The sequence below is a fragment of the Alosa sapidissima genome, chromosome 11, assembly GCF_018492685.1.
Source record: "Alosa sapidissima isolate fAloSap1 chromosome 11, fAloSap1.pri, whole genome shotgun sequence".
Classification (NCBI taxonomy): domain Eukaryota; kingdom Metazoa; phylum Chordata; class Actinopteri; order Clupeiformes; family Clupeidae; genus Alosa; species Alosa sapidissima.
Window position 1 is genome coordinate 28,626,225 of NC_055967.1, and position 15,000 is coordinate 28,641,224.

Below are 15,000 nucleotides of genomic sequence, written 5' to 3' on the forward strand. Positions count from 1 at the left end.
TTATAAACAGCTATGCAATATCACTATCATATCACTTTCCTTCATAGAAAGTGTTACCATTACCTCTTACCACGCCAGAGATGTGCCTTAGTGAGGTTGTGTCTGCTTTCATGGGTGGAGTAGATCAGATGGAGTTTAATATTCACCTTACTGAGGTGGTGATCAATGACGGGCTGCTCCAACAGATTGGTTAAACACACATATGGCTGAACACTTTTGTTTAGTAGTGTGGTGGAGCAGTGGGACAGTCTCTGCCTATGAAACAGTTTGGTTCCAAACTCAAGCTCTGCCACTGACTCACTTCACTTTTAAGCAGGTCTGTTGATGCAGCACATACAGTTGGGTTGCACATACAGTATATACAGTGCTGTAGCATAATGCATCTCTCTCCCTCCTGTATGCAGCATAATCTTGCTGTGTTATATTAAATAGTATCACCATTAGACTCCCTGATATTGATTGAAACTGTTGGCCTCAGCAATATTGTGCAAGTCTCTTGCAGTGTTTCCCAAATTGTGTGCCACGGCACACCGGTGTTTCATGAGGGCGGGGAAAGTGTGTCACATGACAAAATCCACATTGATGGTTTTTTCCTCCTTGATAATCATTAACAATTTGCCCAAAATTGTAGGCTATTGAAATCACATTTCATTATTGCTTTTAAAGCTAACTGTATTTAATCTGCGTACTGTTTTATGAATTCGTCCACTTGTCTCGGCACCATTGATGCTGTTCAGGGAATGTTACACCCGCGTGCCATTAACAGCCACTCACACCTCAAACGACATCATTAAGCTGCGTTCTGAAGTGACAAAAGGGTTGTTTGCTACGTCATGTTGTATCGCTTAAAGGAATTAGCAAAAACTATACAAATACTTCAAATGGATAACTGACCATGAAATAGACCCATCATCATGTGTCATGCTGAACAGAAGATAAAAAGGATACTTAAAGCGGGACAGCAGACAGACTACAGAAGGCTACAATAATGCTTGAACTATGGTTTCAGGTGAGAGAAAACACTGGTCTATTGTACCATACCCTGGAATATAATTGTACTGTACAGATATAAACAATATGCTACAAAAAAACACACACAAACAAACACATGCCGATATTTTTAATGTGCATGCACCCATATACATATGCAGAAACAGGTGTATGCCTACTTACATGCAGACAGGCACATGGATATACAGTACATACACATGCTTGCACACACACACGCACACACACACACACACACACACACACACAGACACACACAGACACACACACACAAAGTCATGCTTATATATGTATTATGAATATTTGATGGCCAAATCGAAGGGTTTACCATCGAGTGCCCTGCTGCTCCAGCAACTATAGATCTGATAGAAAGCAATACATAAATCACACTGGCCCCGTCAGCCATGGTCGGACTGTCCAATTGGAAACCGCAAGGTTAAGGGCTACAGCCAGGACATCAGAGGTGAAGGAGAAGAAAAGATGAGAGGAGAGCAGAGGGAAGGGGGAGAAGAGGAGGAGAGGAGGGGAGAAGAGGAGAGGAGGGGAGAGGAGAGGAGAGGAGGGGAGGAGAGAGGAGAGAGGAGAGGAGAGGAGGGGAGGGGAGGGGGAGAGGAGAGAGGAGAGGAGAGGAGAGAAGGGGAGAAGAGGAGAGGGGAGGGGAGAATAGAGAGGAGAATAGAACAGAGGGGAGAGAGAGGGAAGAAGATAAAGGAGCGAGACACTTGTCTGTCCTGAGAGTTTATTTTTTTCCAAAATAATATTTGTGTTGTTTAGTAATTTTTGGCTACACAATGATGGCTTTGTTGTTCCACTCCTGCGGCTTTGCCCAGTGTTTTATCTCAGCATGGTTTAAGACCAGTCTGTGTTAGCCGTTAAGCAGTTGGATGCTTAACGGATGCTTAACAATGCTGGAGCTGTCCTGATGGGACCGATTTTAGCAGTCCACTGATATTGAATCCAAATGGTCTTGACAAATAAAGAAACTCAAGCTATTCTGTTTCTAATTTATATTGCTGCAGGGTTGAAGTGCTCGTAAATGGCATAATGATGTTATGGAGAGATAGCCTGCGGGTCCGGAGATAATGTGTAATTGTATTTATTCTTTCTCTTGTTGTTTATAGTTGTTTCACAATTTACAATCTCCAATGATCATCTTTATTGGGCGGATCTTATTTCACTTTCATACAAAATACTCTCCTAGAATGGATTCTATGTCTTAAATACACAAACAGAAAGACCTACGTGTGATTTTTCTTTTTTTAATTTTCATTGTGTGCCTATCACAGGAGTAGCCATTTTGTATGAGATGAGGTATTAACATGTACACACTTATTTGTGCTGAGAGTTAGTGCAGAGAGAGTACGTGTGAAGTTATTGAGAATTGTTATCGAGATATGATTCATTCTTAGAAAGGTGTTTTTGTGTACTGCCACAGTGCCTACTGGACACGTGTTTATAAACAGGTAATAACAATTGACCAGTTCTTGCTTGTTATTCATGTATTCATGTGTAAGGACAGTCAGCAGTGGCAACCCAGGCTGACTTACTGGCATCTTGACATGAGTCAATGAATGTTTCATAACGCCCAACAGGCTCCACATCGGCAAACACTATCAGTTTGATATGGGTGTGTGTGAGTGTGTGTCAAGGCAACCCCAGCTGCGTGTCAATAGAGGAGTAATACATATCAGAAAGACCTACTGTATGTGCACTGCACGCCTACCCTCTGCTCTCTACCGACTCATTCTCTCCTCTCTTCTCTTCTCCTATCCTCTCCTCTTCTCTCTTCTCTTCTCTTATCTCTTCTCTCTTCTCTTCTCTTATCTCTTCTCCTCTCCTTTCCTCTCTTCTCCTTTTCTCTGTTCTCTTCTCCTCTCCTTTCCTCTCTCCTCTCCTCTCCTCTCCTCTCGTCTCCGAGGGTCAGTGGTCTTGGCCAGCCCCCCCCACCCTGAGCCCCGGTCCCCGTGGCCTTGGGCAGACACTGGCGGGGGGTCCTCATGCTCCCTGTCATGGCACCTGCTGGTGGGTTCAGCCCGCGCCTGCTCCCTCACAGAGCTCAGCTGTCTCCTTTCACCAGCGCCATCTGCAGCGCGCGGAGTCGGACGCACTACAGTAAATACCACCTGACTGGAGATCAGCCACGGCCTCGTTATTCAGACCGCTTTGCCTTTGATTGGTTTATCACATGCAGCTGTCACATTAGGGCAGATAATGAGATCAAAATCTGTTTATGAAGATAGGCAATTAATATCTCCACCAGCAGCAGCACCACCAGCACTACTTCACCCCCCCCCCCTCAGAGGGGCAGTGCACATAAAAGGCATGACATCCTCCCGCTGTGATGCTGTAAGTTTTGGATCAGATGCGGGGACTCCTGACTCATGGCTGTGCAGCTTGTTTGTTTTCCAGAGGCCTCTACGACAGATGAAACCCGCTCTGGCTGCCTGGACAGCGTTTGCTTCAGGCCCTTGTGTGTCTCTGCGCTGCTTTTTATGGACTTAGTGGGTGCTGTAGATCTCACTGTGGCACTGTTGGGAGAGAAAGAGGAAAAGATAGAGAGAGAGGGAGAGAGAGAAGAAGAGAGAAAGAGAGAGAGGAAGCGAGAGAGAGAGAGAGAGAGAGAGAGAGATTCATGTAGTTCCCCACTCATGATCATTGGTGTGAATTATATCTCCATGTTTGTCAACACAGACGTGTGCCCACACACTTGTCATGGGGGGTGTTTTATGAGGGTATCATTCTTACTGTCGCCCACACACAGCACACACACACACACACACACACCTCATCAGCCTGACACCATGTCCTAAGCAAGCAGGCGACAGACCATAATAGCAAGTCAATCACTCCCATTTACATCAATGAAGCCATACTAACTAGCAGTGAGCACAACAAAACACAATGTGCTGCAATGCAATGAAGTATTTTTCCCCAGTATTGATGGACGCTCCACCTCTGTGTTATGACTTGACACACTGCCTCTCTTGCATATAAGTTGTCAAATGTTTCAGGAGGTTCCTTTGGGACATAGAGGAAACAGTTGCGATGTGGACAGCTGCAATAAAGCATCACAATTCACCATGACAACGTTCTCTTACAGTAAGAGGAAGTGCGAAGTGTGTTTCTGCAAAGCAAACAAATTCGCACAGTTCCCACAAGACAACAGCTGATCCTGGAACAGGTGCAGCCACGATCTGGACCGGTCTTGCAATCTTCTGCATACACCTCGTCTCAGCTCGCTTCGACCTCTGCAGGAACGCACAACAGCTGCTGGTGTGACCGTCAGCTCCCCCCTGTGAAAGGTGATCGAAGACGTCCCAGGTATGCATTGGGAGCTGGACTCCAGTGTCCCACCTCACCGATGCACCTGCTCCAACCCCAGCTAACAAACTGCTTCTGTGCGGTGGAAAAATGCTCCAGTGTGGACCGTGACCTCAAACTAATGGCGCCCATGTACCCCTGAAACGCTGTTTAGCACGCGGGTATTAATCTGAGCGAGCGAGATTCAATAAGAAAGCTGCCTCCACTGCACTAAGGCTCCCCCTGACGACGATGCCCCCCCCCCCCACACACACACACACACATACACACACACTCACACACGCCGCAGATGCAGGGGAAGACTAATGACCCTGTGCGTTAGCTGTGGGAGGGCCACCGCAAAACGGAGGGGCCCACCTGATTGGTGCCCGGTGCTCTCCTGATGTCCTGCAGGTGGAGGAGCAGCAGGATATTAATCCTGATCTGTGGCTCCACAGGGTGCTGGGGGGGGGGCTGCAGACAGAGGACGACTCCCCACGGCTTAAACATAGATGCCTATCTATGCCAGCGACAGGCTAACTATCTTAATCAAACGGTTCCCTCCTACGCCGCCCGTATCGCTCTCTCTTTCTCTCTCTCTCTCTCTCCATTGTTCTCTCTTTCTCTCCTACTGTCTCTTTCTGTATCTACCTTTCTCTCTCTCTCTCTCACACACACACACACATACACACACACACACACACACACACACACACACACACACACAGTGCAACTCTTCTCTTTCACTGTCCTTTGCCACCAGATTGGATTAACTTAAGATCTATGGCAGGGGGAAGTGTATGATAATGAACTCATCTTAATGTATCGAGTGCTGATAACAGGCCGACTGCTTGTTGTGCTTTGATCAGGATTCTGAGTGTTTTTGAGTGTGTGTGTGTGTGTTTCTGTGTTTCTGTGTTTCTGTGTTTCTATTGTACTTGTCTGCTGTGCGGTGTTTGATGTCTTGCAGCAGGGGGATTATTAAGGAGTGATACAGAGGCAAGTTTTGGTGTGTGTGTGTGTGTGTGTTGGTGAAGGTGAAACAGGGCTTGTTGGAGAGATATAGGTCAGCCATCACAATGCTACCCATCCGTTTGGAGCAGTGGAGCGCTTGATGAGAAAATACAAAAACCGGAAAAAAAAAAACAACACAAAACAAGGCAAAGGCAACGAGGTCACTGTCCCCTTAGGGGGAACGGTTGGTCTGAGTTCTCTCTCTCTCTCTCTAGGCCCTTACACACTGCCAAAATCCCCGCAAAGTTCTCTCTCTCTCTCTCTTTCTCTCTCTCTCGCTCTCTCTCTCCCTCTCTCTAGCTAATAGCGCTTGATTGTTGTATAGCTTCTCTCCCGCTATGCCCCATCCTAACCTAAAACACACACACACACACACACACACACACTCACACTGACACACACAGATGAGTCTCCAGTGTTAGGTTCAGTGGCCCTGCCTGACCTTGTCCTCACTGGTATCATGGTCAGTATCAGTGAGCTGGACTCTTGTGTGCCTAGCCGTCCATCTTTCTGAATGTGGCAGGGCTGCCCACTGCCTCTTTCTCTCCCTGCCTTCTTTTCACTCTCTTTCAAACAGCCACTGAAAATCACCTCAAAACTACCCGAGCTATTTCCTCCAAACTGTGTGTGTGTGTGTGTGTGTGTGTGTGTGTGTGTGTGTGTGTGTGTGTGTGTGTGTGTGTGTGTGTGTGTGCACAGGTGTGTGTCTTGAGCTTGTATAAAACAGACGTGAGACGTGTCCTGAAAGAATACAGTGGCGCTACTTCCTGTCTATTCAGAGCCCAAGGACAAAAGCTGCGACTGAGACAGACACTGTGTGTGTGTGGGTGTGTGTGTGTGTGTGTTGTGTGTGTGTGTGTGTGAGAGAGAGTGTGTGTGTGTTTAAACACCCCCTATGGAGGCAAACAGAAGGTCGCATCCAGAGTTCTTGCTCTTCAGTAAGGACACAGCTTATTATTGCCATTTAGTAGGAACTTAAGTGTAATGTTTGGCCTCTAAAGTCTTTCTATCCCACAAGGGTGAGCTAGTAATACAGTAACATATTACTGGTCACACACTCACACACATGCACACTCCCTCAATCGCATTCACGTGCACACACACACACACACACACACACACACACACACACACACACGCATACTCATACGTGCGTGCGCTCACGCACAAACTCACACACATGCACACTCCCTCAATCACATTCACGTATGCACACACACACACACACACACACACACACAGACACACATAGGCTCCCCCTCCCCAAGCTAATTACATGCCTTTTTAATTGTGAGGCAGTGGCGTAACGGTCATCTGAACATGCAAATCTAAGCTTGACATTAACCTCCACCTCTCCATATCTTCCCTCCTTTCCCTCATTCTTCTCTCTTCTCATTCCCTCTCTTCCAGCATCACCATCTGCCCTCCGAAGCAAATTGCATTGGCCGCTAATTGCGCACACTTGACTGCTGACCTGTCGGTTTGACTGTAAAATGTGCATGGTGCCCCCTAAACCCTTTTGAGAGCAGAGAGAGAGAGAGAGAGAGAAAGCACATGGAATTGTGCAGATGTCGGAATGTCAACACGTCTATATTCGCTCGCTCGCCGTCATAAGTCTTGACAATCGGGAGCAAATTGGACAATAAAAACAGCCCTGACCTTGTGTGCTGGTGCCATGAGAGACGCCGTTCAAAAACCACTCCGTTCTATTTTCTTTCACCCAGACACATGACGAGCTGGCGTGGCCTGTTGCTATGACGTGGGGGGGCCGGGGGTGGGGGGGTTGGGTGGATGAAAAGTTGACAGAGTGTCCATTCTGTTCATTCTGTCCCAAAGTTGTGCCTCGGGGGGGTCAGACAATTTCTCGGAGAGCTGCTGTAGTCTTGACCCATCAGGCAGCTGCCGCCCTCTCTGTGACAGCGGTTCAGGAAGGCAGCACCTGCAGCTCGCTGACAGACACACCCTTTTCTGTCGTCCTCCAATACACGCAACGCAATGAAAGAAAGAAATAGAGTGAAAGGACAGAGAGAATAGAAAGATTGAAATAGAGTGAAAGGACAGAGAGAATAGAAAGATTGAAATAGAGTGAAAGGACAGAGGGAACAGAAATAATGAAATAGAGAATAGACTAGTAGTGGCCGGGTTGAACATTGACGCCAACAAAGTCAAGGAAGCCAAGTGTATGCGGTCACAGACATTTTCCGATCAAGACAAACTTAAACTTGGAATTGCTCAACTAAAGATCAGCCATACTTTGTGAGAGGTAGTCTGCATTGAGTTGGGATGGAATACTTGTGAGAGACACTTACATGCCCTTATACAGCCTTTTACAGTACAGCATTTCAGATGCCAATACAGGAAGACCAGCTTTCAATTGAGAGTGTGTGAGGACTAAGTCAGTCAGTCTGTGAGTGTGTGTGTGTGTATGTATGTAAATGCACCTGAGTAGTCCATTCCCTACTCTTCTTTTCTCCTTTTCTCAAGGTGAAAAAGTGTTTTTTCTCTCACAATTCTTTTCTTTTCATCCTTCAGCATAAATAGCTGTTTGGGGGGGCAGTTATCTTCAGGCAGCTCTTTGACGTATTTCATGAGGTTCTTGTCATGGCGGATCTCAGCGGTGGGTCTCCTCTGGCATGGCTGAGAGCCCCCGCCGGCTGCCGCGGCCTTGACAGGCTTCCGGTGCCTTCCGCCGACATAATGAAGGCGCTTTTCACACGCCAGTGCGCACGCTTTAAAGCTCATCTTTCATTCGCACGGCATGTCCTGATAGCTCTGCATGTTCTGCAGTGGTCCAGCTCCAGTCGCCGCCCCGGTGGTGAGGGCCGCACTAGATGCCCGTCCCGATCTATCTATCCAACTGTCTCTCCATATCTCTCTCTCTCTCTCTCGCCCACAGCAGGAGTCTTTGTGGTGCTACCCCTCAGCTCACCTGCTGTTCTGCCCTGTTTCTCTCCTCCTCATCATTCCATCCACCTCTCCCTTTCCCTCTCTCCCTTTTCCCTCCCTCTCTCTCTCATCTCTCATTTGCACTCCCCTTTTCTTTTTAATCTACATTCTCTCTCTCTCTCTCTCTCTCTCTCCCCCTCTCTCTGTCTTACATGCACACATACGTGTGATCATAGTGCATGTGGCATCTCATGTCATGTCATGCGTCAGTGTCCTATTTGCTAGATTGCCTGTTGATATGGCTACATATGTGTCACACTGTCTTCAGTGCATGGATAGCAATATCAGCTCTCTTAACTGTGTGTGTGTGTGTGAATGCTTATGGGGAAGGAAGGGACATTGAAAGAAATAAAGAAGCTCAATTCAATAACACATGGAGAGCAGAATTGGTGGTGTTAATGGACTGTGATAATGTATGTGTGTGTGTGTGTGTGTGTGTGTGTGTGTCTGTGTCTGTGTGTGTGTGTGTGTGTGTGTGTCTGTGTGTCTTTGTCTGTGTCTGTGTCTGTGTCTCTGTGTGTGTGTGTGTGTGTGTGTGTTTGTATGTGTATCTGTGTGTGTGTGTGTGTGTGTCAGCGCTGTGTGTGTTGTGTGAAGAGCCCTGCCACGTGTGACCCGTGGAGCGTGATGGCTGTGAGTCTGAATAGAGTGAGTGTGTGGACAACATGGATGCAGTGATCTGCACGCTCGCCCACAGCAGGAGTCTTTGTGGTGCTACCCCTCAGCTCACCTGCTGTTCTGCCCTGTTTCTCTCCTCCTCATCATTCCATCCACCTCTCCCTTTCCCTCTCTCCCTTTTCCCTCCCTCTCTCTCTCATCTCTCATTTGCACTCCCCTTTTCTTTTTAATCTACATTCTCTCTCTCTCTCTCTCTCTCTCTCTCTCTCTCTCTCTCCTCTCGTTTGTCGTGCTGTTTGTCTTGCTCCATCGCCTTCCCCTTGAGCTGGTAGGGTTGAGAGCTGGGTGGAACATCCTCTATTATTTATCAGCGTCTGAGAGCGCCGAGTACAGCTGCTGTGTGTGTGTGTGTGTGTGCATGAGTGTATGTGTGCATCTGTGTGTATGTGTGTGTGTGTGTGTGCGTGTGCGTGTGTGTGTGTGTGAGAGAGAGTGAGAGAGAGAGAGAGAGAGAGAGAGAGTGTGTGTTTGTTTGTATTTGTGTGTGTATGTGTGCACGTGTTTGTGTATGTGTGTGTGTGTGTGTGTGTGTGTGTATGTGTTGTGTGTGTGTGTGCGTGTGCGTGTACGTGTGTGTGAGAGAGAGTGAGAGAGAGAGTGTGTTTGTTTGTATTTGTGTGTGTATGTGTGCACGTGTTTGTGTGTGTGTGTGTGTGTGTGTGTGTATGTGTTGTGTGTGTGTGTGTGTGTGTGTGTGTGTGTGTGTGTGTTGTGTGTGTGTGTGTGTGTGTGTGAGGGGCTGTAGTGGGAGAGAGAGAGATTCCTTCCCGCATCCACAGCACAGGGAGTTTACCATCTCAGTGGCATGGCATCACAACAGCACCTCATCACGGCATGATACACTGCAGGGCAGAATTACAGGACAGCAGCCGCCGCCTCACAATCAACACAGCGACGCTATAGCAACAGTGGGGCAGGCAAATGCATTATCGCATGACAGGAGCACTGCACAACGCAGCATTGAGACGTAACGATACTAACACAACATGGCGACAAGGCAACATGGCAACAACCACTGTGGTGACAGGGACAGTGGGACATGTGTTACTGCTGCAATCAGCACAGTTTAGAGAGGGGAGATAGAGAGATAGAGAGATAGAAAGAGAGAGAGGGGGGTGCAGAGAGAGAGAGAGAGAGAGAGACATATAGAGGGAGGGTTGTCAGAGAGAGAGTGAGAGGGGAGGAAAGAGATTGAGGTATCTGCTGTGAACACCTGTTGTGTTTGCAGGTTGGGAGATACATCATGGTGTTTTGTTTAGTTGCACACTAGTGGGTTGATGAAGAAGAACAAACATCATGTTACATTGTAGGCTTTGTCTGAAAGAGCTTGTAGCATCATTACACTACACCAAGGATAAAGATCACAGCAGTTTTTCCAAAGCTAAAGCTCAGTGGAAAAGTAAGATATGCTAATTTGGCAACATGAAATATGGAACTAGGGGCTTTTATGGCAAGCATATATTGAAGTGAGTAATGGCAGTTTGGCTTCTAACTTAGTGACTTAATGACTCAATATGCAGTGGAAAGAAGTAGTTCTATAAAGAAGTCTGTTGTGCAAATGTGCATAATGCAAGTGTGGCAACCATGGTAGTAGCAGGACATTGGCCTTCACAGCCGGTAGCATAATGCACTTTGAAGTGTACAGCAACTGTAGCATTACCACCTCAAACATGCACTGTAATCTAGACAGTTTTCTTCATCCCGCTCCCGCTAACTTGCAATGCAACTTGCCATAGGTAGTAGCCTGGAAACCAGACTCTCTGGCCTAGATCCATAGGCGTTCGTTTATTTCCGGGTGGGAGGGCACAGTTTTGAGATTTAAAATCATTGGAGTTCCTTTGAACCGCTTTGAACCAATCACTAACAACCGGCGTTTCGTCATGCAGAGAAGTTTCTCTGCAGCACGCCCATAACAAGCACGGGTGCATCTTATCAGCAAACAATCACACATTTCATCTACGTAACTCTCGCCAAAATGCATCATATAGTGTTTTGTGAATGTACCCAAGTCAAACTTTCATATAAATGCATAAGTGCGTCCAAAGCGCCACTTTTAAGCTTGTATGAGTTGTCGTTTTTGGGTGAAATGACCTTTTGAATGGGATTCCTATAGGGCTAGCCTACTACTTGTTTGATACAATCGCGTCAAAATCGCTATTTTTCAAATACTATGAAGGCTCGACACAACACGAAACTTTGATCGAAGTATCATCAGTGTCACTACACATGAACTCGAGCATTGAGAACATTGTTGGTGTACACAGAGTTTACTAAAAGAGAGGTTTTGAACAACTCACTTGTTTTTTCTGCTCGCTGCCATCTTGCCATCTTGCAAGGAGTGAGTTGTCCAAAATCTTTCTTTTTAGTAAACTATGTGTACACGAACAATGTTCCTAATGCTCGAGTTCATATGTAGAGACACTGATGATGCTTCGATCAAAGTTTCAAGTTATGTCGAGCCTTCTTAGTGTTTGAAAAATAGCGATTTTGACCCGACCATTTAGCCTACTAAACTACAGTTTGACTCGGGTACGTTCGTAGCCTTTAGTGACAAAATCTATGACTAAAGTTTAGCTGACGATATAACATCCTACTCCACTGTGATTTCGTTCATGACACTCCTGTTAATAGGCTAAACTATTATTTACATTTGCTCAAAGATTTCATAAGTAGCCTATAAGTAATTTTCGCTCCCTACATTGATGTATTCCAAGCGATCTGCTTCAGGGGCGGGGACGTAGTAATTGAAACACCATGCCTGGGTACGTAATCGCTCTCAGGGACGCCCGTGCGAGCGTGAATCAACCTATTCCAGACGGTGTACTGTAGGGAAAAGAAATCGTAGTATCGTAGAAGTACGTAGACAGGCCAAGGCCAGGCTACATAGGTAGTGCCTCCCATTCAAATCTGCGTTTGTACAAGTCTCTCGTTCACAGTGATGCTAAAAGTTCTCAGTCCTATAGTCATCAGTATGCACCAGGGGTGCAGCGCGTGGACTCTGACATGCATTAGTGATAATGCACTCACTGTGTTTTTAGACAACAGCGTGAATGTGGGTCGGAGCTCTCCACTGGGTGTTCTCTCTCAGCCTTGGTTGATGTGAAAACTTTGTTGTGCGCATTTTTTTAATCTCAGTTGGTGTATTTATTTATTTGATTCTTTTCTGAAGAGAAGAGCCTATATAGGAGCTTGCAGATTTTTGGAGGAGATTCAAAGGTTATGAAGAGATCGCCTCCAGCTGATTACCACTCACACACTTCTTGCATCTGAATAAAAGATTTGCACATATTTTACAACTTGACACACAGAGCAGTGGGCTTAAATCTGAAAGTATTTGTCTCAGTGATTGATGAGTTATAATACTGAAGTTATTATTTCTCTGTTCCCATCTTGTCCCTTATTTGAGATTCTTGAAGAAGCTTTACATAATTTTTCTCTAATCAACAATCTTGAGTTGGAATGACAGAAAATCTGTTGTGCCTAAAAGCTAACCAGCTTAGGCTACTAAGTGATATATTTTAGCAATTAATGGCCGGGTGCTCTACAATGCAAAAGTTGGGTTTCCAGCCCAGCACATAGTAAATAACACTGCCAGCTGGTGAAAATGACAAGTGTGTTCATCGTTCTTTGTCTTAGTTAAGTCCTCCTTATGACTGTATACCAACACAAATGAGTCCGAGGCGGATTCTCAGAGAAATGTATCTGCTATGATTTTCTCTCCACTTGCCTGCGTGCAGATGGAACTGTAACATTTTGTAAACCGGCCACAGTGTCAGCTGTATATGTGAACGACAGAGAGAGAGAGAATGGAGAAGGATAGCCTGACGAGCCAGACCCACATTAAAATGTAGGGTCTGGGCACTCACCGTTTGCAGTGCTCAGTCCGAGGGGCGGGATAATCGGTTGTCTTTCAAATTTCCTCTGCACGCAATAGGACAGCGCTATGAGTCCCATGGTTTCCCACCAGCGGATCTAGTTGGCTAGTTCAAACTTTTGCCAACTTAATAAAAGCTTAACTCGTGTCACACTGTTCGCCAACAGCAACATTATCTTATTTGTTTTCAAGTAGCAGGGATTTCAAGCCAAACCGTTGCAACTCTGCCATCAAGCATTATGTTAAGCCCGCCTAACAACTTTATACACACTATTTGATTGGCCTGATAGAAGTTTAATTTTTCGAGCTCAAGAAAAAAAAGAAGGGGGGAGGGTTGTTGCCTATCTGAAAAAATGAGCGATAGTTTGGGAGTCATCAGACTGACTCACTCACTCCACAAGTCTTGCTGTGATTGGAGGATGAGTGAAGCACTCTCTTATTTTATCACTCAATTAGTGATGGCCTTGAGAAGACAACAGAAGGAAGCCTGTGCTGTATGAACCAACCTAATTACCCAGCATTCCAAGGCAGGCATCTGTATGGAGCTGCAGCACACAGCTGTGCGTGCAAACTCAGCCCTAATTAGGATGGAGCGTGTGCTCTGTTTACCAGCTGGGTGTATGTACAGCACCCCACACACACGCACTAACCTTGTGGAACTGCTGCCCTCTTCAAACACTCCACACGTACACACACACATACTCAGGCAGGTGACCGAGCTTCCATAATGAGAATATTAATCCAGGTAATTTGTTAGGGTCTTAATCTCTCAGTGTAATGACAAACATACCACACACAAGCACAGACACACACACACACACACACACACACACACACACACACACACACACACACACACACACATATATATATACAGTAATTAGATCATGATTATTTTGTGTGTTCGCTTGTGTGTGTGTGTGTTTGGGGACTTTGAGGGTGGAGCTTGTTTTCCTTCCTGATGAAACCTTTTTAATTAGTCAGAGAAAAAAAAAGAAACAATAGCTATATTTTAAACAATCCACCTCAAAAAGTTTTTTTTTTTTTCCCAGCAGAAATAAAATAATAAATAAATAAATATAAATATATATAAATAAATAAATAAATAAACAAGCAATGTAAAAAAAATGAAGCATTGTCGTCGTAACGGGGCTGACAGATCCTCCCTGGCCCTGGACCTCTGCCATATTACCCAGCATGCATCTGGCTGGTCTGCGTCGGCTGTAATTGTAGCTAATATGTTTCTGGCCTGGGCGCAAGCTGCCCTGCCGCAGGGGGAGGAAGGGTTATGCCAGTGGAGGAAGACTCCACGCTCATTTGCTTAAGCTCTCCATCTATCAATATTAGTTTGTTATTTGTGGCGCCAGTGCGCGGTCCACCGTGAGGAAGATTGCGGCGACGGCTGTGTAATTTTGGCCGGCTGATATTGATGTTGGCCGGCCGCTCAGGCTGAACTGCTGTTTGGACGTAAATAGCAGATGCTGGGCTGTGTGCGCACGCAGCCATATGGAAATCTCTCTCAGGCCACGGGCTGTCATATCTCTCTCTCTCTCTCTCTCTCTCTCTCTCTATCTATCTATCTATATATCTCTGAACGGGTGGAAATCACACAAACACACACACACACACACACACACACACACACACACACAGGTGGAAATCATAGAGATTAAAGTCCTGGTATGTCTAACTTACAGAGGCAGTGTCTCCCAATGCTTCTGACTGTGTGTTTAGTTTGACATCTCAGTTATTATGGGGAGAGTATTGCTTCATCAGACTCTGCAGGAGATGCTGTGGTGTCATTACTTTGTGTGGTACTCTTTTTGTTGTTGGGTTCTGTGGCAAGCCACAAATAATTTATAATAATAATTTGATAAAAATAAAAGTGATTTAATTTTTTTTATGAAAAATCAATTTGAATAGCATATAGCAGGAAAACATATTAAAGGTATGATTGGACTGTGTTTCTTAAAAGTCTTGGGTCACAGCAATCATTAAATCACTACTTCAAATGTTTCTGTTGCAACATGTGAAATGCAGGCGTGATTCTTATTTCAGGATGTTTCAGCTATGGACCAGGCATTGGATGATCCTCAGGAGTATGGCTCATCTAATCACTGCAATAATGAAACAGGTTGATGTGAGCTTGTGTGTTAAACGAGAGCACACTGGTTATTCTG

General features: G+C 45.7%; 1 protein-coding gene across 2 annotated transcripts in view; it reads left to right on the forward strand.

The window, feature by feature from the left end:
• ntrk3a (neurotrophic tyrosine kinase, receptor, type 3a) overlaps positions 1-15,000 on the forward strand; it is a 181,129-nt gene that overhangs the window by 144,427 nt on the left and 21,702 nt on the right. The window lies entirely within an intron of this gene.